A 24,988-nucleotide genomic window follows, 5' to 3' on the forward strand; every position below is an offset into this window, starting at 1 on the left:
CTCAGAGGGATTGTGCCAGGCTTTAGGAGGACAGATGTAGCCTCAGCAGCTGTTTGAGGCAGGGTACTGATTACTGTCCCTTTCCCCCTGTGGTACAAAGACAATGGAGTTGAGCGCTCGGCGGACCAGACACAGCAGTGTTAAATGAAGCTGCTTCTTACTGCCAGTCCAAGGAGCTGTCAGGCTGCTCTACTTTCTTGTTTGTACAGACAGAATATTTCTTGAAATGTAATGAAGCTGGGGTAGCTAGCTCCTCGATGTCATGGGGAAGGAAGGCCACTGTTGCACTTTTTTGAGTTATTATAGTGTTTATCCCTCGAATACTCAGAGAAATGAAAGTGTCTCCTTCTCAAGTGGCCTCTCACCATCACTACCTCCACTTAAGTGATCTGAGCTTTCTTCTAGCTCCCGTGGGAACTGCATTCATTTGGTGTACATACATAAAGGCCGCACCCCCATACACTAAGATAAATTAATGATTTTATTGTATGTTTCCTACATGACTGCTCAGAATCACCTGTAATCTAGTTCCAGAGGTTCTGAGGTCCTCATATATGTATGTGGTGCCCGAGTACTCAAGTAGGCTCACACACAAGCACATCCACAAAACCAAATAAGTAAATCTTTGCTTTTAAAGTAATACTAGTATTAATATTAATAAATATTGTGTTAATGTAAATATAAATCTTAAATAAAAATATTTTAAATAAATACTTTGTTTTTAAAGGAACACAGTGGGGTGGCGCTGCTACTTAGAGACGGTGGGAGTGCTTTCGCCATGGCTGCCGGACTGATATCCAAAGGGAATCAGGATGCTACGGTGTACGTGGGAGGTCTAGACGAGAAAATGAGTGAGCCACTGCTGTGGGAGTTCTGTCTCCAGGCAGGGCCAGTGGTCAACACCCACACACCAAAGGATAGAGTCACTGGCCAGCACCAAGGCTATGCTTTGTTGAATTCTTGAGTGAGACAGATGCTGACTATGCCATTGAGATTATGAACATGATCAAACTCTATGGGAAGCTGATATGGGTGAACAAGGCCTGGATGTAGGAGCCAACACTTTCTTTGGAAACCTGGACCCAGGAATTGATGAGAAGCTGCTTTACAATATTTTCAGCACCTTTGGAGTCATCTTACAGACCCCCAAGATTATGCGGGACCCTGACACAGGCAACTCCAAGGGTTACGCCTTCATTAATTTTGCTTCGTTTGATGCTTCGGATGCAGCAGTTGAGGCCATGAACGGGCAGTACCTGTGTAACTGCCCTGTCACCGTGTCTTATGCATTCAAGGACTGTAAGAGTGAACGCCATGGCTCTGCAGCTGAACGACTTCTGCCAGCCCAGAGCCCAGTCCCAGGCTGACCGCCCTCATCAGCTGTTTGCCGATGCGTCCCCTCCGCCCTCTGCCCCAATCCTGTGCTTTCATCCCTGGGTTCTGGGCTTCCTCCACCAGGCATGCCGCCTCCTGGTTCGTTCCCACCTCTAGTGTCACTTTATGGGGCCCTCCCTCCTGGGATACCCCCAGGCGTGCCCCCACCACCTATGCCACCTGGGGCTAGAGGACATGGCCCCCCAGCAGCAGGAACTCCAGGGGCTGGACTTCCTTGTCATTCACATCCTCATCCACTCCCACCAGTGGGATGCCCCATCCAGGGATGTGAATGGGCCACCATGGCCCCCATGGCCTAGGACACCCCCATGCTGGGCCTCCAGGCTCTGGGGGGCAGCTACCACCCAGCCACCTCCTGGAATACCTCATCCTGGACCTCTTCCAATAGACATGTCCCCCTTTTGGGTCTCCCATGGGTCACCCAGGTCCTAGGCCTCCACACAGTATGCGTGGCCCTCCTCCATTGATGCCCCTCATGGATACACAGGTTCTCCAAGACCCCCTCCCTATGGCTACCAGTGGGCCCCCCATGCACCCAGACCCACCCCATGGCCCCCAGTTCCACCGCTTCAGGCCCCCTTCCTCAGTAAATTGCCATCCTTTCTCTCTTTTTATCCTCCCTGCATCCTCATTTCTTGGACCAATCAGAGCTACTGTAGCATGTCAGGGCTAATGTGCCAACTCCTATCAGTGACTCTGTCCCCATTCCAATGTCATGGTTTCCACAGGGGAGGTTTCTTCATTTTTATTTTAAAATGTTGGTCCTAATTTCTTTACACATGTACAGAGAAAAGTAAAACTATGCTTCTTGTTTTTTTTAAAAAAAAGAAACAGTAATGCAAACACCTTTAATATTGAGACAATTATGAGGAAAGAAATGGTAAGAAGGTATTTTTATTGACTGGGAAAACAACTGAAATCAACACACACACACACACACACACACACATTACACAATTTTGTTTTTTTAAACTGTCATCCAAGAAGTACACGGAAGCATAAGAGAACATGGAAAATTCCAGGGCCTGAGCAAGAATTTTGTCTCGATTCCCACTCTAGGCCAACTTAAGTCTGACCACAATCCCAAGATGTATGGTGTCGTGTTGAATGTGGGACAAGAGGCCACACAGACAGTCATTAGCTTCGTGACTTCCGTTTGAGCTCAGCTTTCTGCAGTCACAGGTAACTTAATTCTGTCCGCTTAGCAGACCCTTCAAAGCTCCACAGCTGAATTCTTTTTCCTTAGTCCCAATGTGGCTGATTTTAAAACAACAGCCTGGGCCAGGTGTTGGAGTCTGGGAGGAGAGGTGTCCTGTTTGAAGAGCTCTTTTAAGTCTCCCGTTATCAGGGGGGCTGTCGTCCTTGTGGCTCACCCCCAACTTGGCACAGAAGGGACTCTTCCGTGGCTCTGGGGTAGCACACCTGATTGCAGTGTGGATTTGGCACCAAGGCTCCTAAACAGATGCGCCTTGCACTTGGCAAGTAGCCCAGCACCTTGCTTTGATGTGTTTCCTTTCATTCAGCTGGAGGCTTGCTGGGGCTGGTCAGGGCAACCTATTAGCTACCTTCTGACCCTTGCTGTGGGCCCCAGCAAACTGGAAAGCGCCTTCTCGTTCCATTCCCAGGCTATTACAAAAGTCCCAGGTCCATTTAGGTATCTCATATTTAAATATGACTTTCACTTCCCTTTCCTCTCCCCCCGCCCCATCTGTTTCCTTTTCTCCCCTGTCTCCTCTCTTTTTCTTTTTCATCTATTGCAAACACCATCAGGGGTCCGACCTGTGCACCCCCTTTCTTTCTGCATCCCAAGTATCCTGGGCATCCCTCCCTCTCTCTTCTCCTCTCCCCTTCTACTCTGAACATCCTGTCTCACAATGCCACTTTGTTCTTTTCTTCCATCTTCCATCTTCTTCTCTCTCTCTCTCTCTCTCTCTCTCTCTCTCTCTCTCTCTCTCTCTCTCTCTCTCTCTCTCTCTCTAGTTATAAATTCACGTTTAACATCTTTGCTGTTGATAAAGGCTATTTGTCAGGAGAGATGGGGGAAAGCCAGTAGGGAAGGTAAGGTCAATAAAAGAGGAATTGCTTGGGTAATACACCATGCCCCGAGACTCTCCTGTGCCATGCTAATAAATTGCTTTTGTAAAAAAAATAATTTTTAGGATTAAATTAAATTTGTGGGCTTAAATAAATTTGTAGGATTAAATGAAATAAATGTGTAGGATTCTCATTGTGTCTAGTTAACAAGATGAGACACACAGAGGTGGATGGTCCCATAAGCACAGTCCTGTAGCTACTGTAGCTGCTCAGTTGCTGCACACAGACATTGCTTCCTGTCTTCCCACACATGCAGCCTGCTTTGTCAATGTTCCTCGATATTCCATAGACGAAATCCCAGAGATGCCCAGAACCTTTGTGGCTTCTCTTCTTTGGGTAGCAATGATTACACTACTCAGCCAAGGCTCTTTCCTCCCTCTGCTAGAGCTTGGGTGGTGGAGCTGAGACAGTCAGCCTACCAGCTTTCCTGCAGCATACCACCAGGCCCAGCTCTCCTGCCTGCTTCAAGTGGCAAGGGCCAAAGCCAGTTCTCCCATTCTTGTGTCCTCTTGGGCCACAACTGGTTTTGTAATGCCCCCTTCCTGTCTCTTCTTTCATGTATACTTGACCAGGCCAGATTTGGGGTGGGAGTACCAGGGACTGAAGGAAAAGACAAACTCAAAGATGCACGCATGGAAAAGTGAGGTTTGGGTGAGCCATGAGAGATAATGGAGAGGCCCCAGCCGCCCAGCAATTCCTTGCGTTTGTTATACACAGCCGAACAAGAAGGCTGCTTGTTTGAACTGAAGTGGACATGGGTTTAGCAGTCTTCATGGGGAGTTTCTGCAGGGGAATAGTTTTAGGCTTCGGTTATCTGGGAGGGGGAAGCTGTGGCTGATCATTTCTACACAAATTGAATTCAGCTAAAGATCCATCCTTTCTAAGGGTTGGGCTTGGACTAGAGAAAGGCTTTGCTATTTCCAGAGGTCTGAGGCATTGCAGTTCTTGACCTGGCTTTGTTCATGTCAATCAGGTCTTCGTCCACTCCCAACTCGCCCTAGCCGAGTAAGTAGAGGTAAGCCCAGAGGAAAGCATGCCCCATGGAGCGGTGCTGCTGAACCTGACATGTATTTTCTGTCGGAGACACAAGGAACATTTAGTACAAAGCAACAGGCTTATTTATTTGCTTTTACAGATGTGCTTGTGTGTGAGCCTATTTGAGTCCATGGGTACCACATACATATGAAAGATATCAAATCCCCTGGATCTGGATTACAGGTTCTGAGCATCCATGTGGCAGATGGAAACCAGGTTCAGATCCCTGCAAGGGCAGTAAGTCCTTGTAGTTACTGAGCCAACAACACTCCAGACCCTTCACATGCTTTTGTTTCTGGTTCTTACTGTGCACATTTTGGTTTCTTCAGAGACATCCTTCTATACAGTCTTTCACCTGCTCCCTGCTTCTAAGTTCTCCACCATAGCTCCTCTGACTAGGAAGATCACAACTTGGCCTGGCTTCTGATGGGCCCTCACTGGACTCACCTTGCTGGCTACGGGTTTTTATATAGTCAACATCTTTTTTTTTTGCTTTATTATTCATTTATTTATTTTCTTTTTTGTCTGTTTATTTATTTACTTTTATGTGCATTGTTTTTTTTTGCCTGTATGTATGTGCATATGAGGGTGTTGGAATCCCTTGGAACTGGAGTTGCAGACGGTAGTAAGCTGCCATGTGGGTGCTAGGAATTAAGCTTGGGTCCTCTGGAAGAACAGACCGTGCTCTTAACCAGCGAGTTCAGATGCAGCTAGTTTTCATAAGGCCTGGCTAGGTCAGCAGGTATGTTCCTCAATGAAGAGAATAGGTTGCATTCCTTCCCCAGTGGTCTGAGATTGCAGACCATCTCCAGGTCAGCTCTTCTTGTTCTCTTGCCTGAACAAGGACCCCACTTACCAGGTCCTGTTCTGGGTGAAGAACTTACTCAGCCCGGTGTTCCCTAAGTCTGTGGATGATGAGACCCAGTGTCTGAATTACAGCATAAGGATGAAGACAGAGAAGGGGCACTCCATGACTCCTTTGGGCAAGAACAGATCCAGTGTCCTTCTGAGAACAGCTTGGATATTCTATACTGACCTGGTGCCTGTAGACCACAGACTACATAGTGAAGCCCCTCGATAGCAAATGGGATTGGGCCATGATTGGCGGTCTCCTTTTATGACCCTCGATTCTCTGCTGAGACAACAGGAAAAAAAAATCGTTCTTGCTTGCTTGATTGTCCCCAGACCCGTTGCTAATCCTAACTTTTGCAAGACTGCTCTCAAGAAAAAAGCACGCAATTTCAAGTCTCACTGGAGGGGACGTCTGCTCAGCCACAAGCCTTCATGTGGTCCTCTCTTCTTCCCACCCTCCCTCCCCTTCCTTCCTCTCACCTGTCCCTGGTACGTGTTTCTTACCTGGGGGAAGACACAGCTCTCCTCAGCTCTGCTTCTGCTGGAGCCGCACAAACATACAAATTGCTGCTGCCTGCTGTGTAGAAGGGAACACAGATCTCAGATGTGCTATGCCTCTGGATGCTCTTTTGGCCTTAACCTTAGCTGCAGGGTGGCATGAAAGTCAGGAGACATCTCCCAAGGCTGATCTTAGGAAGTCTTTACATTTCTCTCCATGGTATTTTCTCTAGTGAACCAATATACCACTGGGGATGAGTGTTATCATGCAGAGATGGAAGAAAGCCGGCGTTTGAAAATGTGGAGGTTCCAGAGATGGTGTCTTCTTTCCTCACACACTCTTCTTAGATCCCAGCATGCAGTGGGCTAAGTAGAGAAAGGGCCACTGAGGATGAATCACTCTTTGTTCTTTGGCTTTTATGAGCATACCTATTTTATTTTTTAAACATCTGACTCTTCCCAGCATTCTCTTCTACAGATCACTTCTTATATCACCACCAGAGAGTCACAAGGATATAAGAGGTCCTGAGTGCTCAAGGCTAACGTCACACTAAAGCAGATATTAGAGCATGCATGCAACACACGTACACATACACACACACACACACCCACACACACATGCGTGCTCTCTAAGATAAGTATTCTCTTATTAAAAGTAGTTGGAACTCCCCAGGGAAATTAACTGCTGTTATAAAGGGGGGCGGGATGCCATTGGCCTTGGCCTCAAGATAAGCATCAGCCATCAGAGATTTGAATCGTGCAGGGAGGAACGCTTTTTCCTCTGGGAGTAGTTAAATCCTGGCAGCTTTGGCATCCCGCCCAGAGGAACTATCTCCTTCTGCCTCAAGCTGTGGCTCTGCTCAGAGTCTGGGTGCTCATTCTCAGCCCTGGACATGATGTTTTGATTAGGTCCAAACAAGAAGGCTGAGCTATTATCTAAGGAATTTGGGGCGATCTCCGGTATCATAGTGGGAATTCTGCCCTCCACGGGGCTCCTTCATCCCTTTATTTGTTCATGTCAGTATCTCGTTAAGTGATGAGTGGAGAGCCAGCTTGTGTCAGGCAGAGCATCACCTAATTGAATGCATGCGATCGGGATGGAGCTCACGGATTCTGTGGTTTTCCTAAGGTGTAGAGAGAGAAGAAACGGAAATGGATGAATACAGGTGGGAAACCAAGGCAGCTTACGGGGCTGGCTGGAGAGGTGGGGATGGTTCTGGTCACCATTTACTAATGAGATGAATTTAAATGCAAGGCCACAAACATTCCATCTTTAAATTTTATTTGTCTGAAGATCAGAGTGACTGGGCTTAAGTTGCAGGTGTATTGGGTTGGTCTGGGATCCCCTTTGGTTCTGTCTATGGAGTCAACTAACCCTGGACCCCAAATACTTAAAGTGGTGGGAAGATGGTTCAGTGGTCTGCAGGTATGAGGAGCTAAATTTAAATACCCAGCACCCACATAAGAAGCAGGCATGGATGAACATGCCTGCAAACCCAGTGTTGAACGATAGGAACAGGCAGACCCTGGGATCTCTCCGGCCAGCCATCCTAGCTGAAACAGTAAACTTTTAGGTGAGTGAGAGATCCTATCTTCATGAATGAGGTGCGAAGCTATAGAAGTAGGCACCCAACAGCCTCCTCTGCCTTCTGCATGTGGGTACATAGGCTTGTATACCTATGGTCATGAAATACACATGCATGTGTGAGCATGCATGCGCACGCGCGCACACACACACACACACACACACACACACAGAGAGAGAAAGAAAATATATTTTACTTGCACCATTATTAAATGTGTATAGAATTTCCTCCGGGTCACCATCTCCTAAACAAATAGCATGTCTAGCATGCACGATATATCAGGGGGAACTTATTACTACCTGATTGGGTATGGTTCAAGGTATATATGAAGGATGTGCTTAGGTTATAGGCAAATGCCATACTGCTTTATCCAAGAGACTCAAGTGTCTGTAGGACAGGGTCAGGGAGGTGGTCCTGGAATCCGTTCTTCACAGACACTGACAGCTCTACACAGCTGTCAGGAGGACAAGAACTCCTGCTGATGCTGATACAGTGCCCAGGTTTGGATGTTCGCTGGTGCAGGCAACTCCCCCAAAATCTGCTCCTGTGTGGCTGTGAGCTCACGCCACCCTACCTCGTAATAACAAAGTGTACCAGGCACACCTCGTGCTTCCAGTAGAAGATAGTTTTAACAATAACAGGTCTTTCCATTTTAAAAACAGATCTTAAGATCCAGAGTTTTAAAAATAGCTCCCATTTAAAAAAAAAAAAGCTGGATGAAGTCACTCCAAAATAATAACAAATTTCTCACAAAACATCAAAATGTGTTTCTAAGTTATATCTAAGTTTTATACCCCCCTCACTTTATAAACTCTGAATCTAAGCTGGTATTTCTAGAGTGTGATCCTGAGAATGTTGATAGATGAAATTCGCAAATAAAATTTGACCTCACAATACTGAACATCGTTAAGGAGGTTTCTCTCTTTGCTATTAAACTATGCCTATAATAAGTCCTAATATCCCGAGACCACATGGTAGCGCATTTGCCGTGTGGCTAGCCTGTACCGAGATGCACACCACATGAAGCAGTGCACACAGGTACATTTTATTTCATCTTACATGCTTGACTAAGCTTTGTAAAGAACTCTACATTGAGAAAGCATCACCCTTTCCCAATATTTCAAAGAATCATTAGCATTTTTAGCCACAGATTTGCTTTGTGCATAATGCTGTTACAAACCTGATGGATTACAATATACTATAAACAGAATGTTTAAAAAATACATCTTGTGGGGGGGCATCTTCTTGAAGACTGGGGGGGGGAATGGGATGAGAAACTGTGGAAGGGTGAACCAGGAGGGAGGTAAGGGCTATGATAAAATAAATGTAATTTTAAAAGTGCATCTTGTGTTGGAGAGATAGCTCAGCAGTTAAGAGAACTGTCTGCTCTTCTAGAGGACCCAGGTTCAATTCCCAGCAGCCACATGGCAGCTCACACCAGTCTATACCTCCAGTTCTGGGGCTTCCGACACCCTCACACAGACATACATACAGGTAAGTAAACAATGACTACAAAATAAAAACAAACCATACATATAAAAGACATCTTGTGTATGAACTTTTGGCCTACACGTATGTCTGTGCAACATGCACGTGGATGGTGTTCACAGGATCCAGGATGGTGTATTAGGTCTCCTGGAACTGGGATTACAGACTGCTGTTAGCCACCATGTGGTTGCTGGGAATCAAATATAGGTCTGCTGGAAGAGCAGCCAGTGTTCCTAACAGCTGAACCATCTCTCCAGTCCCTAAGGTAGCTTTTATATTTACCTAAAAAACAAAAGCTTGATGTCACCGTCTATTGCAGTGGTCAGGTGTCAAATCTCCCCTATCAAAGATGTGGCTGTAAACCAGGAAGTGTGATGTTCATTTCATGCTCATGTGATCGGAACACAAAACATTTCTGTGTGTCCTACTCCCTTTTCTGTTGCTATAACAGAATACCTGAAACTGGATGTTTCATGTTTATCGAGGTTTTCAGTTCTGGAGGCTAGGGAGTCTAAGACTGGTCAGCTCTATTTGGTGAAGGCCTCACAGTATTTTGATGCGTGGTGGAAAACGGAAGCGTTAGTTAGAGAGTGTTAACGAGATAGGTTTGCTTTCTAACACCTTGCTCTCTGAACATAAATTGAATCTTAGGAGATAAGGGTTTAACCCCTCACAGGTGTGACTGGAGTATGATAGGACAAGTCATATCGGACAAGGGTCCTGGGTGTGTCTGTGAGGTGTTTCTAGGAAGGGTGAACTTTTGAGTAGCCATTTTTCTTTCTCCCAGGGAGTGAGGAGAACTACCCAGTGAGAAGCTAATCTTGCCTCTTCCTTGGTATAAGAATATGCTGAGAGATACTCGGAGCTAGTCAAAGGAGCAAAATGCTGTTGATGATATAGGAGCCCCGTGATCCCTCATGACGATAATGATGGTTTGGAATGACTCTGAACATGGTTCGTTTCAGGACCCTAGTTAATCTGTGTTGTTCGTTTGTGATCCACTGTGCTTAATTAAGTTAATTATGAGGCTATGTGGGGAGCATGGACAATAAACAGTGGCTATACCACTGAAGAAAAATGACTCCTCTCCTCGGCAACCATTTCTTACAGCCGTTCAGGGAGAGGAGAGGAAGACGTCACGAGCCCCTCTCCCATCTCTAGTGGAAAATGTTGATGGGCCCAGTCTTATACCAGTTTTGTGCTACTAACCACAAACTGTGACATCACCATTGCAATGTCCTTAAGACAGTCTCACAGCACTCTTCATCATCCTTCAGCTCTATGACCAGGGTGACATTAGATTTCACTTAGGGATGGACATTCTCGGCTCTTTAACCTTGTGATGAGTCTCTGCATTAAGGGCCTCCCACTACAACAAGAAGCTTCTCTGGCCAAGGTGGAGAGTATGTAGTTCAAATCTATAGACATTGAGCATAAAATACTTAGAAGGCATTTTAACAACCTTACAGCTTTAGTAGGTTCTCCTTAGATTCCATGACATTTCCCATCCATAGGCTTTAGACCAAGGTGACAATACCAGGCATGAATTCTGTCATGTTAAGACATTTGTTAAGATGAAGTGGTCCTTAATTCCAGTCAGGAAGGAATTGGTTAGCCCATTACAGTCATACCACTGTTATCCTTGTAGATGTAGTCTACCTGGAGATCAATGCTGAAGCCTACAGGGTCAATAGCCAGTTTAGTCCCTTGATGACTTTTCTCCTCCAGCAACCTGCACAGCACCATCTGCTCCTATGAAAGTGAGGCATCAGGGAAGAAGATTCCAGCTCAGTTCCAATTTGATTTCTTGTTGTCCTGCAATAACCGAGTATTATGCCCTTAACAACAGGATCTGAACCATCTATTTCTGTTGGTCGGTTAGGAGCAATGGCAATAGCTCATATTGTTTGGGGCGCCTCCAGGACATCCTGGACCAACAGATCATAGGAAGGTGTCCCATATTTGGCACTGAGACTTTTTTGTTTTGCTTTGCTTAAGGTATGTGAGTGTTTGCCTGCCTTGGTGTCTGTGCACCACATAGGTGCTTTGTCCTAGTAGGCCAGAAGACAGTGCCAGATTCCTTGCAGCTGGAATGGAACCTGGTCCTTTGGAAGATCATCCAGTGCTCCTTAGCTAAGGCATTGCTCCAAACCCGGGGACCCTGATTTTTGTCTAGTTCTCTATGACAGCAATGAGTGGGATCATCTGCCTAATTATCTTGTGGAGAGGCGGGTACCATATTGTTCCCCCACACACTGTCACTTGTGGTTAGTCATCTTCTCTTATCTCCTTCGCCCCCTCTTTCCCTACACCTCGCTACCCCCAGTTCCCCTCCCTGTGTTTGATATAAAAGCACATGCCCTTCTATCCCTGCCTCTTAGGGACTTTCCCTCTGATTCTCCTTGACCCAGATCCACTTGTTTTTGGGTCTCTACAGACAGTCACTTGAACTAAAACACACAAATCTAACAATAGAAAACTCTTTTATATGTGTACCTTTTCTCTAGCTCCACCCATTCTTTTTGAAATGTTTTCTTTATGGTTGAACAAACTTCCATTGTGTTTATAGTTCACATTTTAAGAACCATTTTATTTTTTACTCATTCACTTTATATCCCATTTACTGCTCCCTTCCTGTTCACCGCTCACCCATCACCTTCCCCTTCTTCTCTGAGCAGGTGGGGGTATTCCCCACTTCTGGCACTTCAAGTCTCTTCAAGGTTAGGTGCTTCCTCATCCACACTGAGGCCAGACAAGGCAGCCCATCTAGAAGAACATGTCCTGCACACAGGCAACAGCTTTCGGGACAGCCTCCACTCCAGTTGTTTAGGACCCACATGAAGACCAAGCTGCACATCTGCTACATATGTACAGGGAGGCTTCCTATCTGCGGGGAGGCCTAGGTCCAGCCCATGTATGTTCTTTGGTTGGTTGTTCAGACTCTGAGAGCCCCAAGGGTCCAGGTTAGTTGACTCTGTGGTCTTCCTGTGGAGTTCCTATCCCCTTCAGGGCTCGTATATTCCACACTTTTATCACCCAATCTTCAGACGATGGATATCCAGGCTGATTTCATTTCCTACCAATTATGGACAGAATTAAACATGGATGTAAGTGTGTGTCTCTGTAATGGGATGTGACATTCTTAGGGCACGTGCTCAGGACTGGTTAGGTGGGTCACTTGCAAGTTCTATGTTTAGCTATCTGAGGACCCTCCACATGATTTCCACCGAGACTGCACTGGTCAGCTCCCCTGGGACAGTGGAGAAAAGTTCCTTTGTCCCCAAGTCTTTGCCAGCATCGGCTGTCATTTGCTCCCTTGATGATGGCTACTCTGATGGGTGAGACAGAGTCTCAAAGTCATGTTAACTTGCACATCCTTGACACTTTTGTTGTTGTTGCAGCTGTTTTTTTAAATTGTTGTTGTTGTTGCTTGTTTTGATCATTTCTGTGTAGCTCTGGCCATCCTGGAACTCACTCTGCAGACCTGGGTGGTCTTGAACCCAAAGATCCACCTGCCTCTGCCTCCCAAGTGCTGAGATTAAAGGCATGCGCCACCACCACTGCCTGGCTTGGACACTTTAAAAATGTTTAACTGACGGTTAGAGTTTCTTCTTTTGAGAACTCTTTCTTCAGCTGCTCATCCTGTTTTTATATTTTAAGAAACAGGTGGTTTGTTTTCCCCATGCCTTTTTTTGTGTTTTGAAATATCCTTTTATAAAATAAAATGCCCACCTATCTGAGGAGGCTTGTTTTCCTGGAATCGTTACTATGGCAACTCAATATGGACGCTAGAGGGCTGCCCATCACTGCCAGCTGTCTGTCTTCCTTTGTCACTCACAGTCTACTTTCTACACTAGTTTGGGTCACAAAGATCATAAAATGAAAATAATTAAAAAAATTCTTTTTTCTTTGATTCATCATGGAGACGATAAAACCTCACGATGGGGAGACTGTCGTTTTATAACCTTGAATACTGGCTTTGGTTACTGACATGATTTATCAGGTTTGTGGCTCCAGAGCCCTGCTGCCTTTTGTAAACCTCAGATACCAAGATACCAACTGAGGATTATGGTGTGCTGCAGGCTCTGGGGGGACTGACAAAGGGGCATTTTCAACACTTGCTTCTGTGAGTCTGGAACATTTGGTAAAAAATGCGTTCATTACCTTAGAGTAACACCTCATAAAGTTGCCCTAGAATCCAGATCTGGCCTCTGAGAAGTTTTAGTGAAAACGGTTTCTGCAAGTGAGCCGAGGTTACTAACCAGACCACCATTTGGCCTTGATCTGGTTTGGTCTGTAAGGGAGCCAGATCCTGCACAGTGGGGTCCCTTCCTGCCATGGATGACCTGGAGTTGGCCATGGTTCAAGCACCTCATGCCTACACAGGAGGCCTCTCCATTATATGTAAGGGCTCTCTGCACTTATTTGAAGCCAGGCATTCAAAGCTAGAAGAAGCACGTGGGCCCAGCTACAAACACTACTTCATCCTTGGCACACGACTTGCACAAGGGAGCCTCGCCAGGCATTGGTCATTGTTCTGATCTAAATGAGCTCCACAGTGACTTTGCACCTAAATTTACACTGGCTGGATCTAGACAAGGAGCTGACTCCACCCCATGGTCCAGGACACCATTCCCAGCAGTGATGTGGAGAGATGCATCTGTCTCCTCTGCTTCACAGAGGAGGGTAGCAAGGGCAGAATTTAATGAGGACCAAACACGGCTCCTTGAAGGTGGTAGAGGCCCAGTTACAGAGGAGGCTGTGGCTTCTAACAGCCACATGCTAGAAATGCCAACTGTTTGCCTTTAGGTGTGGTCCTGATGAGCTTGCACCGAATAAGCCTAAGAACGCTTACAAGGAGAGACAGCAGGGTCCCAGATCCTATGAACAATTCCTTGGCCAAACAGACAAGGGATGAAGTATGTGGTAGCTTGAAAAAGAATGATGTCCCCCCCCCATATATTTGCAACCTCCAGCTGATGAACTGTTTGGAAGAATTAGGAGGTGTGGCCTTGTTAGAGGAGGTGTGTCACTGGGGGTGGGCTTTGGGGTTTCAAAAGCCAGTCTGTCTGTCTGTCTGTCTGTCTGTCTGTCTCTCTCTCTCTCTCTCTCTCTCTCTCTCTCCTTGCAGATCAGAGTGTAGCTCTTAGCTCCTTCTCCAGCACTATGCCTGCCTGCATCTGTGCTCCCCATCACAATGATAACAGAATCACCCCCTGAAAGTGTAAGCAAGCCCCCAATTAAATGCTTCCTTTCGTAAGTCGCCTTGGTCATGGTGTCTTTTCATATCAGTAAAATCCTAACCGAAACAAGGTGGTAACCGGAATCCGGCAGACAAACACCTGTCCTGGGATCGCTTATGCCTCTGTAGGCTGCCCCCTGGTACCCCTGTGCTGGGAAGTCTAGCAGTCACTGAGCAGAACAGAGGCTGAGTCATAGGTAGCCCACAGCAGCAGGGGCATGCCCTGTTTAAGATAGCTTTCTTCTCTGAAGTTAGATGCTGGGGCTTTGGTCTGTCGAATAAAAAGAATTTAGAATCAACTTTGTCTGGAGGTTGGGATGTCATAGGCTGCTTTAATCTTGACCCAAGTCATCCTCTTTTCAAATTTTTATTAGTTTTTAAACTAGTCTTTTAAATAATATTTTTAGATTTATTTGATTTTATGTGCATACGTGTTTTGCCATGTGTATGCCTGGTGTACATAGAGGTTGGAAGAGGACATCAGATCACCTGGAATTTGAAGTAGAGATGGTTGTGAGCTGCCTTGTGGGTGCTGGGAATCAAACCTGAGCCCCCTGTAATGATAACAACGCTCTTGGCTACAGAACCATCTTTCCAGTCCTTGGAGGCAGGACTTCTTAAAGCAATGAGAAAGAAACCGAGCTAGGTATGATGTCAGCCCCCTCCAAGAGAGGCTTTAGCAGAAAACTAGGAGGCACCCCACCTAGGCAGAATTTCTTGGATCTTAGCTCTTTCCAGATCAGGTGACAGATCCCAATGCCAAGAACACCTAAGAACAGTGTGGGATGTGTTAACATTTAGGATAAACTGCTGTTGTGTCTCCCATTGTTTAAGAAGGAGATAAATGACTGCAAACTGGGGTGGGGCCTGTGAAGAAATGCTGTACCGTAGAGGGAAGGAGAGACAAAGATACTGATTAAAAATGTGATGTGACTGCAGCAAGCAGAAGAAACTATTCACCACGCCCTCATTCTCCTGACTCGAGGAAACACAAAAAAATGAGATGAAAGAGGAGGAATAACAAGCAATTTGAACTGGGAAGGAAATGGATTGAGTCTAAGCAGAAATTAAAAGAAATTAGATAAGAAGAGAATTCTGTGTAAGTAAACATACTCTAATGGAATTTAAAATTTCATTCAAGGCAGATTCTTCCCATATGGAAATCAAATTAGGGATATACAAGACATGTTTGAAAAGCTTTCTTCAAATGCAGAGGGACAAAATGAGAATCTGCTTTTATTTTTATTTTTAAATCAGCCATCAGAAAAAAAATTGTTTAAGTGAGATGAATTTGAAAGAATATATTCTATTGATTTCTTTCTTATTACAAATTAATGTATATTCACTGCTGAAATAGAGAGAGGACAAATTTCACTTCTCACTAACATATTTTCTATCTATGTAGCCTTTCGATATGCATGAACTAGTTTGACTATAGTGTCTGCATATAGAATGCACACATAATGGATAGATTGCATAGAATATACACATGGATGTACAGACATACAAATGTACATTTACTTATATATGTGTACATGTATGTATATATACACACATATATGTATATATTTTTCTTTTAAAATAAGAAAACAGCATAAAATAAAGCTGAGACTGGCAGTTTTTATTTAACTAGAGAAAACTACTTGATTATATGACAGAAGACACATCTCAGCTCCTTTTCCTTCTTAGCTCCAGCGCTGCCTAGGTCTTGGGCAGTTCATGCAGAGTTGACCCTGATCTGTCAGGGAGGGTATGGTCCTCATTCTTGACCTTCAGACTCCAGTGTGAGTGCTGAGTTTCATGAGGGCTAATTTTTTTCTCTTCGATAGCAAAGGCAAAAAAAAAAAAAAAAAAAAAAAAAAAAAAAGACTGAAAGTTGGGGCTACTTGGATGAAGGGTGGGGAGACAGAGGCAGAGTTTTGGAATCTTCCAGAAAACACAACAACCATCAGAACTGTCGTCGTCCCTGCAGGCAGTCGTAGACCAAGCCCTCCATTCATATTTACTCTGTTGTGAAGCTGCTTCACATGTAGATTCACAACTTAAACAGGCTCCAGCGCTGACTGAAGGTCCTTCTATGGGGGTTGGGGTGTGGCTCAGGGGCGTAATGAAGACAAGGGTTTATTGGCCTTCATGCCAGTTCAAGTGTCATATGTGTGGATTCCAAGGGAGCTGGTCAGAATTTACAGACTTCCATCTGATTTCCACAGCCTCCTTCCTTCTATCTACAGAAGCATGTTCTCCCTCGGTGGTCCTCGAATGTCCTGTCACGCTGAGGTAAAAAGGAGGGAGGCAGTTTTAATCTGCAACTGTACTCTTGCCTTGCCCCTTAGGGCCTCCACCCAGCACCTGGCAGCAATGTCCCCCAGCTCATTTAAAGCACATATGAAGCTTTCACATATGAGGGGAGAAATGTCTGAGAAATCTTTCCTGTGTTTAGCAGGTTGGTGTGGAAATTAATTGCTCAGTCCCTCAACCGGGCTTCAGATTCCCATTGTAGCCCAAAACTGTTAACAAACTCAGTCCTTCTGCCCCAGACTGATAGTTCATGGAGTTACAGGCACATAGTTTTCTGTTCCTAACCATTTTCTATGTCTTTCTGTCTGTCTTTCTGTCTGTCTTTCTGTCTGTCTGTCTTTCTGTCTGTCTGTCTGTCTGTCTGTCTCTGTCTCTGTCTCTGTCTCTCTCTCTCTCTCTCTCTCTCTCTCTCTCTCTCTCTCTGTCTCTCTCTCTCTGTCTCTCTCTCTCTCTCTCCCTCTCCCTCTCTCATTGCTCTTCTGCTTACTGCAACCTGGCCTTTCCAGCTATCATCAGAGAACTGCCCTGGCAAGAACCATTCACACTCCATTTTGCAGTAAATGCTCAGAATACTTGTAGGCTCTCAGTCAAGAAGCTCGGGGAACTTCTTGGGGCTGTTGACAGGGTTCTCTATTGTGTGACACTTCTGTGATGAAGATAACCATGCTTCCCTGGCTTTCCTCTTACTTATCGGATTTGTTGTCAGTCTCCTTTGTTTTGATCTTTCCCCTCTCATTCAGCTCTAAGGTTTTGGTGTCTTTAAGAGAACTCAAGGTTCCTCTGTCAACACATTTTCTCTCAGATCAACCAGATAAACTCCGGAATCCGTTCTGCGGTGGTCTTCCCTTATCTGCGTTTAGCCACAGCCAACAAGAAGGTAAGGATTATATAATAAGGTGGGAGCAAAAAAGTCGAGAAAGGGGCATGAATATAGGCAGCTCTCATCTTTATACATCCTATTTAGGGCAATTATATTTTGTCATTAGTTGTTGTCAACCTCTCACTGTGCTTGATTTATAAATGAAGTTTATTACTGATGAACAGATGCAGGAAGACACGAGGTGTACAGGAATTGATGCTATTTGTAGCCTTAGTGGTCCACGGGTCTGTGCTTACTGCTGATGCCACGTTTGCTACAGATTGTTATTCATTTGCTTAACGAGTATTTATTGAAATAAAAACAAATAAGGGGAAGGACAAACAAATTTAAAGGCTGGATAATTGAAAGCACCAGCAAATACATTAAGTGCTGTGGGAGAAAACAGGCAGGACTTAAGCAGAGAGGTCTTGTCACGGAGAGGTAAGAAACTAGATGGTTCATAAATACTCTACATCAATGTCTTGTTTGTCAATACACTTAAGTTCCTACAGAAAAGGAAATGACTTCCCTAATCCAGTATGCCACAACTGGACACACCTGTAGTCCCTTCATTTGGTAGTCTGAGCAAGGGGAGTTTTGAGTTCAAGGCCAGCCTGAGCTATAAAACTTAGAGTTTGATCTAGGCTGCTAAAAATATGTATATAAACACACACACACACACACACACACACACATATGCACATATACATTTCATGCATGCATATCAAGTAGTAAGTTTGGATGTACTACTTTTTAATAATTGAAATATTAAATTATAAATTTTCATTGAATAATTGAGAAAGGGCACAAAGGGAGAAATATTCTGGTTTTCTAATTTTCGTTTCTAGTGGGTGGGAGAATGAGGGTAAGAAGATGTGATTCGAGGAACAAATGCAATGCCTAACTAGAGAGAGACTGAGAGCCACTCTGGTCAGATGTGGCTTTTAACACAACCTTTCCGCTACCCACCGCTCTAGACTGGGATCTATAAACTATTGCTGTTTGGAAAAATCAAGCCACTATCAAAATTTCAAAATAGTTTCCTGTCACATGGCTTTAGCATCCTCTGAGGCTGTCTCTGTGGAAGTTGTAGAGCCGGTGAGTTGCACAGAGACCATCTGGCTCATTAAAGTTAAATATTTATGAAGTGCATCTTCACAGACAAAATATTCTAGCTCCTGGGCCAACTCTCATCTCTTCCCTCATCTATGTCTGGTGTCACTAACTCCAGTTTCTACGGTATTTTATTCCCAGAGAATGTACCTTCACTCTCGGGAAGTCTGAGCTGGATGATATTTGAGTTCAAAGTCAGCCTGACCTATAAAACTCAGAATTTAGCCTGAGTTTCTTCAAAGTAAAAAAGTTTACGAGTGCGCGCACACAAACACACACACACACACACACACACGTGCACATAAACATTTTCCTAAGAGGAGAGTAGGAAACCAGCTGTGAGCAGATATGGTGGACATTCAGCAGCATATACTCAGATCTCACATAAGCTTTCATACAAGCCTCATGATTTTAGCTTCTGTAACAATTGTTGGAGTTTGTGCATCTAGGTTCTCATAATGATGATCTTGGCGAATCTTTTAGCAACCCCTCAGCTTTCCTGAGTCATTTCCCATGCGTTCACCTAACTTTGGCCCACTCACACTTGTGGCTTAGGAATCATGGATGCTTCTTAGCTCTACTCAGCTGGGACTTGTGTTTGTATTTCTTCCTTTTTTTACGTAAGGCAACATGACTATCTCAGTGTTCACAGGGAGTTCCGATTATCTGAGAGGAGCAAAAAAATCAAGGTAAACAGCATAAAACACTTTTCAAACCCTCCTGGTAAAATCTGAAGGTTTTGAACACATGGGTACTGACCATTGAAAATGGATCAAAGAAGCACATGAATCGATGTGAAAAAGTGTCTTGGAATAGAACATTATTCAAGGAAACACATCTTCTTTTCTGAGTTTTCTGTTGCAAAAAACGGAATCTATTTTAGTGCATTCAACAGATGAATATATCTATATTTCTCTCTCTCACTCTCTCTCTCTATATATATGTATATGTGTATATATATATGTATATATATATATATATATATATATATATATATATATATGTATATATATATAGGCTAGTCTAGAAACTAAAACATAAAGGTTTGCTGACGTGCAGTTAGGAAGGGTTAACCTCACATTTGGGAGGTCATTCAAGCACAGTACATCCATCCTACTGTGATTTGTTGTCATTTATGATGGAAGAATTTGAGAATGTCCCCTTGCTGCTGCCCCAAGAGTTCAAAATATGCTTCCCAAGAGAGAGAACTTGCCTGTGTGCAGCCAGTGGTCATGTGACTCTTTGCTCTAAGACCCACTATGTGCATGCCTGCCTTCTGTCATGCTTGACAACTGGAGCCATAGACCAGCAGACTTGATGAGACTTTGGGTTTTATTAGGTTCTGTATGAGTGGTTCTCAATCTCTCCAATGCTGAAACCCTTTAATATGGTTCTGTGTGTCGTAGAGACCCCCAGCCATCAAATTATCTCCATTGCTATTTCATAACTATAGTTTTGCTACCATAAATGTACCACATAATATAAATGTCTGTGTTTTCTGATGGTCTTAGGTAGCCCCTGTGAAAGGGCTCTTTGACCTTTAATGGGGCCATGACCCACATGACCTCTGCTCTGATATTTTGAGAAGTCAAGCTGAGCAGGAGAGGTAATGGCTTCTGAGGGAGCCAGGCCATGGCATTCTCTGTGGTGACAAAGGCAATGTGGCAGTGAGCCCGAGGGAGAAAAACTGGGCATCATCCTATTCGAAATCCAGACAGAAGAGGGAGAAAGATACAGAGAATTAAATCAGAAAAGTGATCTGCCTGGACATGGACCGAAATGGGTGGCTATTAGTGATAAAATCTTAGGAACAAGACCAAATATTTAAGGGGCAGAGATTCCTCCAGATAGTACAGATGAAAATATATTTGACTCTGTTATAATCAGAGCAAAAGATGATAAAGCCTATGGTTACTCTGAACCTGACTAGTGGACCATCATCAGTCTGCAGGTTGCGGCTGGAGAGCACTCAGATGGAGAATAAAGTGATAGGGAGCACCCAGATGGAGAATAAATATTCACAGACACTCACCAGACTTGATACCTTCACGACGTCTGAGTGTGATTCTGTCTATTGTGAATCAGTAACTGGGCTGGGATTGGCAATTTACAAACGCCTGGCCTTTGCCATTGAGAACTGAAGAAGCTCTGCTGTTCGTAAAGTACATCATGAGTATTACGTGCAGCGCAACTGACAGCTAAAATCTATATTATGTAAAATAATGCAAATTTGCATGGGAAATGAGGGGAGTGGGTGGGGGGAACCAGAACAAAGAATAAATGGTGTTCCTGAGAGATGGAAACCAAAAGGTCGTTAAGCCAGGTGATATTTGTGCTCTTGAGTGGTCAGGGCCCGGTTTTCCCTTTCCAAATGTACCAAAATTGAGAAAACCTCTAACATTTGTTGGTAATGCAGACGCAGGGAAGCTCTCATGCATTGCTAGGGGCACCACAAATTGTTTATAAGCTTTGGGGGGCAATTTGGCAGCATCGATTAAAATAAAAAACAAGCTGTTGATACGCTTTGACTCAACAATTTTCTTCCTGCGAATCTATTCCATCAAACTAAAATTACCTTGCCACAGTGGCCTCTTGGAGGCATTTAGTGCAGCCCCTTTTGTGGTTACAAAAGGAACAAAGTCTGTGCTAGTAGAGGGAAACAGCCGAATAAATTGTGGTCCACATACCCAAGGGAACCTTATATAGCCACTAAAAAGGATGAGCTAGAGTAATATCAATTACTCTGGAAGGTTTTTTTTCTTTTTTATGAGATATTGAGAGAGAAAAATGAGACATAGAAAAGATTTAGTATCATCTCATTTTTATAAAATGATAAATGGCAAAATTCTGGCTTTGCACGTTTTCTTTTTGTATTTGTATGTATCTTGAGGTACTATCATAAAAATGGATAAAATAAAAGAGACACCTGCAAGTTCATTAGAATAGCGCATTGCAAATGCATAGTGAAGTGTGAACACTGAAGGAATGGGGGGAGGCAAGAAAAAGCCTGCCTGTTGAATTTATTATACACGATGGGACTTGATTCCTGTAAGTGTCCGTTTCACACACACAGAAATAAGCCTACATAAAGCACAAAATGTTATATTCAAATATGAAGGCTTATATAATTATTGCATGGATACCCCAAAATACTGAGTACAATTTATAAAAGATACAAAAGATGTTAGCTTCATACTTATCAACTTGCAGAGATGGCCCAGATAAAATGACAATAAGTCAATCAGAAAAGCAATTAGGAAATCAATAAGTAAAGGTTAATATCCTGGTAAAAAAAATGTTCAAAGGACATACATCACAGCTCATTGGAAGTTCCCTGGATGTCACCAACAGCCCCAAGAAGAGCGTTTCATTTGATTACTTCCCAAAGCCATCCAAGCAGAAACACAGAGGTGCATTTTGCTTATCCATCCTTGCAATATTAAGATTAGTAACTCTGGGGGAAGAAAACATTTTCAAGTGTACTTCCAAAGAAAATTAAAATAGAAACCGAAGTTCTGGGGGGGGGATGGGGGGTAAGCCTTCAAACATGCTTTATACATAGGTGTTTACTATGTGTTGCCCGATGCTCATATGGAAACGTTATGTTCTTGCTGTCAGTATGTGGGTGGGAAGAGAGACTTGTTCCTGTGAGAAAGAGCAGTGGCCGTCTTCCTCAGCATCATTTCCAGGGTCAAGACCCTGGGAGCTGCTTCCATTTTCAAGAGAGCGTAATTAAAGGGAAGTCTGAACTACTGCGCGCACAGTGTTGTGGAGGTCTGTACACACCGGATTCTCAGGTAAAGAAGCAGAAATAGCATTTGGAAACTGTTGATTCTTGTTGACAAAGACGCTATATGCTCATAGGTTGGAAAACCTGGACACAACATGTCCAAAGCAGCCTTGGAGCACAGGACAGAAATGTAGTTAACAATCTCATTTTTAAAACCTTTGTGCTTCTCCGTGGTCCTTACGGTTTTCGGTTCTGAACAATAGTTTGTTCAGTTAGATTAGAATGAAAAAAAAAAAAAAGACATTATAGAAATGTTAAAAGGCTGTAAAGATTAGTATCTCCAGGAAGGTACTGTGAGAGAGGAGTCTCCGGTTCCCTTCATGAGGGTGGAGGCTACCAGGCGGTGTCACTCTCTCATAGTCAGTCTGGCGAATGAACTCTAACCTTTTGCTTTCAAAGCAGGAGAAATAATCAAAGGCAGGTCATTAGTTAATTGCTTTGAGGTTATTTCCGAAGTCCCCAGTGGGCTTTTGCAAATGATTAGTAATATCATTATTACTTATAGAACAGTGGGTTAGTCATTCTTGCTTCCTCAGCACTGATTCAGGGGTTTATGGACAAATGGCTCACAACCTGGGGTTCTCTAACCTCAGAAGGTATAAAGTGGTCGTAAGCACTCTGAACTACCTCATGCACATTAAAGGTGTCAGGAAATTCTCGGTGAGCCTCACAGTGCTGCACTGGCCACAGACGATGTTAGCGAGCCCCTCCCCTCATGTTATCGACAATGCTCAGATGATCGGTAATTAGAATCCCCTTTTGGCAAATAAACAGATCAAGAAAACGAGTCTGTTACTGAAAACTTTATTCATTCAGGTTTTCAAAAGGTCAAACATAGCATTCCTTCCCTGGCTCTGAATTATTCCCTGCAATTAGACGTACAATTCACTTTTGACCCGCCTACTGAAAAGATTTAATCCTATTTTATGGATAGAAAGTCGGCATAATATTTCTGATGCTGTTGAAAGGAAGATCAGCCCCTCTCCAGTTTCCGGATGAAAGTAGCATCAGTTGCCTAGGGAAAGCCCACTACAGAACCTCGTGTGGCTGACTTTCCTTATTATCTCTCTCCTTAGGTGGGGGGGGGGATTTTTAAGTAGTGTATGCCTAAAGATAGTGAGAAGTACTCAGAGGCACACTGCAAACCAAGAAGAAAAGGTGGGGTTCGGACCCTGATTTCTCATCATCTCCTGTAACTTTCCACTCTGTGAGGGTGTTGCCATAACCCACCTTTTATTGGCATAGGGAGTAAAGACTTGTTTAGCGTCACACATTCAGAGGCAAAGCCAGAATTTGAACTTTGGGGAGTCCAATCTATACCCTGGTTTTAATCTATCTTTAACATCATTGCATTCCTGTCTCCAAAGAAAGGAAAAGTCAGCCGGAAAGTCTGCGGAGACTTCTTTAATAAAATGACTAATCCTGGCACCTGGCCCGGAGAGGAGATGGGAAACCCGTTTAGTTTTACCTCCATGACTGATGCATATCTGAAATGGAGTTTCTTTTAAGATCCCTATATTGTTATTGTAAAGTCTTTAGAACTTACTACATAAGCTCACGGCGCATTCTGGCCATTGTTGGACATCAAGGGTATTGTATTCTAAAGAAAGGACTTTGTTTTATTCAATTTAACCCAAGTTATAATACTTTCCCTATTCAGCTGACTGGTGAATTTAAAAAATTGCATGTGCACTGGACTTGAAGGTGCTAGTACAACGAAAGTGTTTTCTGGAGCTGCGTGAACATGTTATGATGCCCCAGTGACAGAAAACTAGAGTGATCTTAGGAGACAAGATCTTGGCAAAACTGAAGACTTCTTCCCAGGAAGCATAGGTATAAATCTTAAGCAAAACCTTTCAAATAATGATAATAATAATAATAATAATAATGATGATGATGATAATAATAATGATAAAAATCCAGTTAAGATAAAATACGATGATGGGATGTGAGCAAGTACATGTGTGAGCAGGTGTGTATATGTCATTGTATATTCATGTGTATACATGTATGACTACATACACATCTGTGCCTGTGTAGTTGTAAGCATGGATGTGTGTGCATTCATATATTAGGAGCATGCACATGTGTGAGCAGGTAGGTGGGGATATATGTATGGAGAACCTGTGCATTAGTCTCTTTATGTCTGTGCATGTGCATTTGTATATATGTATATAAATATATATGCATATATGTATGAGTTACTCTTTGTGTGAGCTTGTGCGTGTGTATAAATATATCTATGTTTGTACATTTTAATGTTTCTGTTCACGTCTGTGTGGGTGCCTATGTGTACAGATGGGTATGACTAGATTACACAGGCATGCATGGGAATCTATTCATTTGCATGTGCATATGAATGTATGTGTGTGTGAATGTATTCATGTGTGTTTATTTGTGTCTACTAGTATAAGTGTGTTTATGTGGGGGGCTTTTTTGCTTACATATGTACATGTATGTCTTTGCATGCATTTTTGTGTATATGTGCAGTGCATATGCTCACATCTATTAGTGTGCAGATGCATGTTCTTTTCAATTTGTATGAGTGTACATATGTTTCTGTGTATGTATACGTGTGCATGCTTGTATATGCCTATCTATCTATCTATCTATCTATCTATCTATCTATCTATCTATCTATCTATCTATCTATCTACATATATATGCATCCTTGTGTGTATGTGCTTGCATGCATGGATTCAAATGCATATGTATATTTGTGGGTATGTCTATCTAGG

At 43.6% G+C, this 24,988-nt stretch overlaps 1 pseudogene across 1 annotated transcript; it reads left to right on the plus strand.

The window, feature by feature from the left end:
- Nucleotides 1-778: 778 nt before the first annotated feature.
- On the plus strand, nt 779-5,605 carry LOC308425140 (splicing factor 3B subunit 4-like; annotated as a pseudogene). The gene is made up of 3 exons: nt 779-1,981; nt 4,463-4,494; nt 5,369-5,605. The product of its transcript is annotated as a splicing factor 3B subunit 4-like (transcript).
- Nucleotides 5,606-24,988: the final 19,383 nt, after the last annotated feature.

Source organism: Micromys minutus, assembly GCF_963924665.1.
Source record: "Micromys minutus genome assembly, chromosome: 10".
Classification (NCBI taxonomy): Eukaryota; Metazoa; Chordata; class Mammalia; order Rodentia; family Muridae; genus Micromys; species Micromys minutus.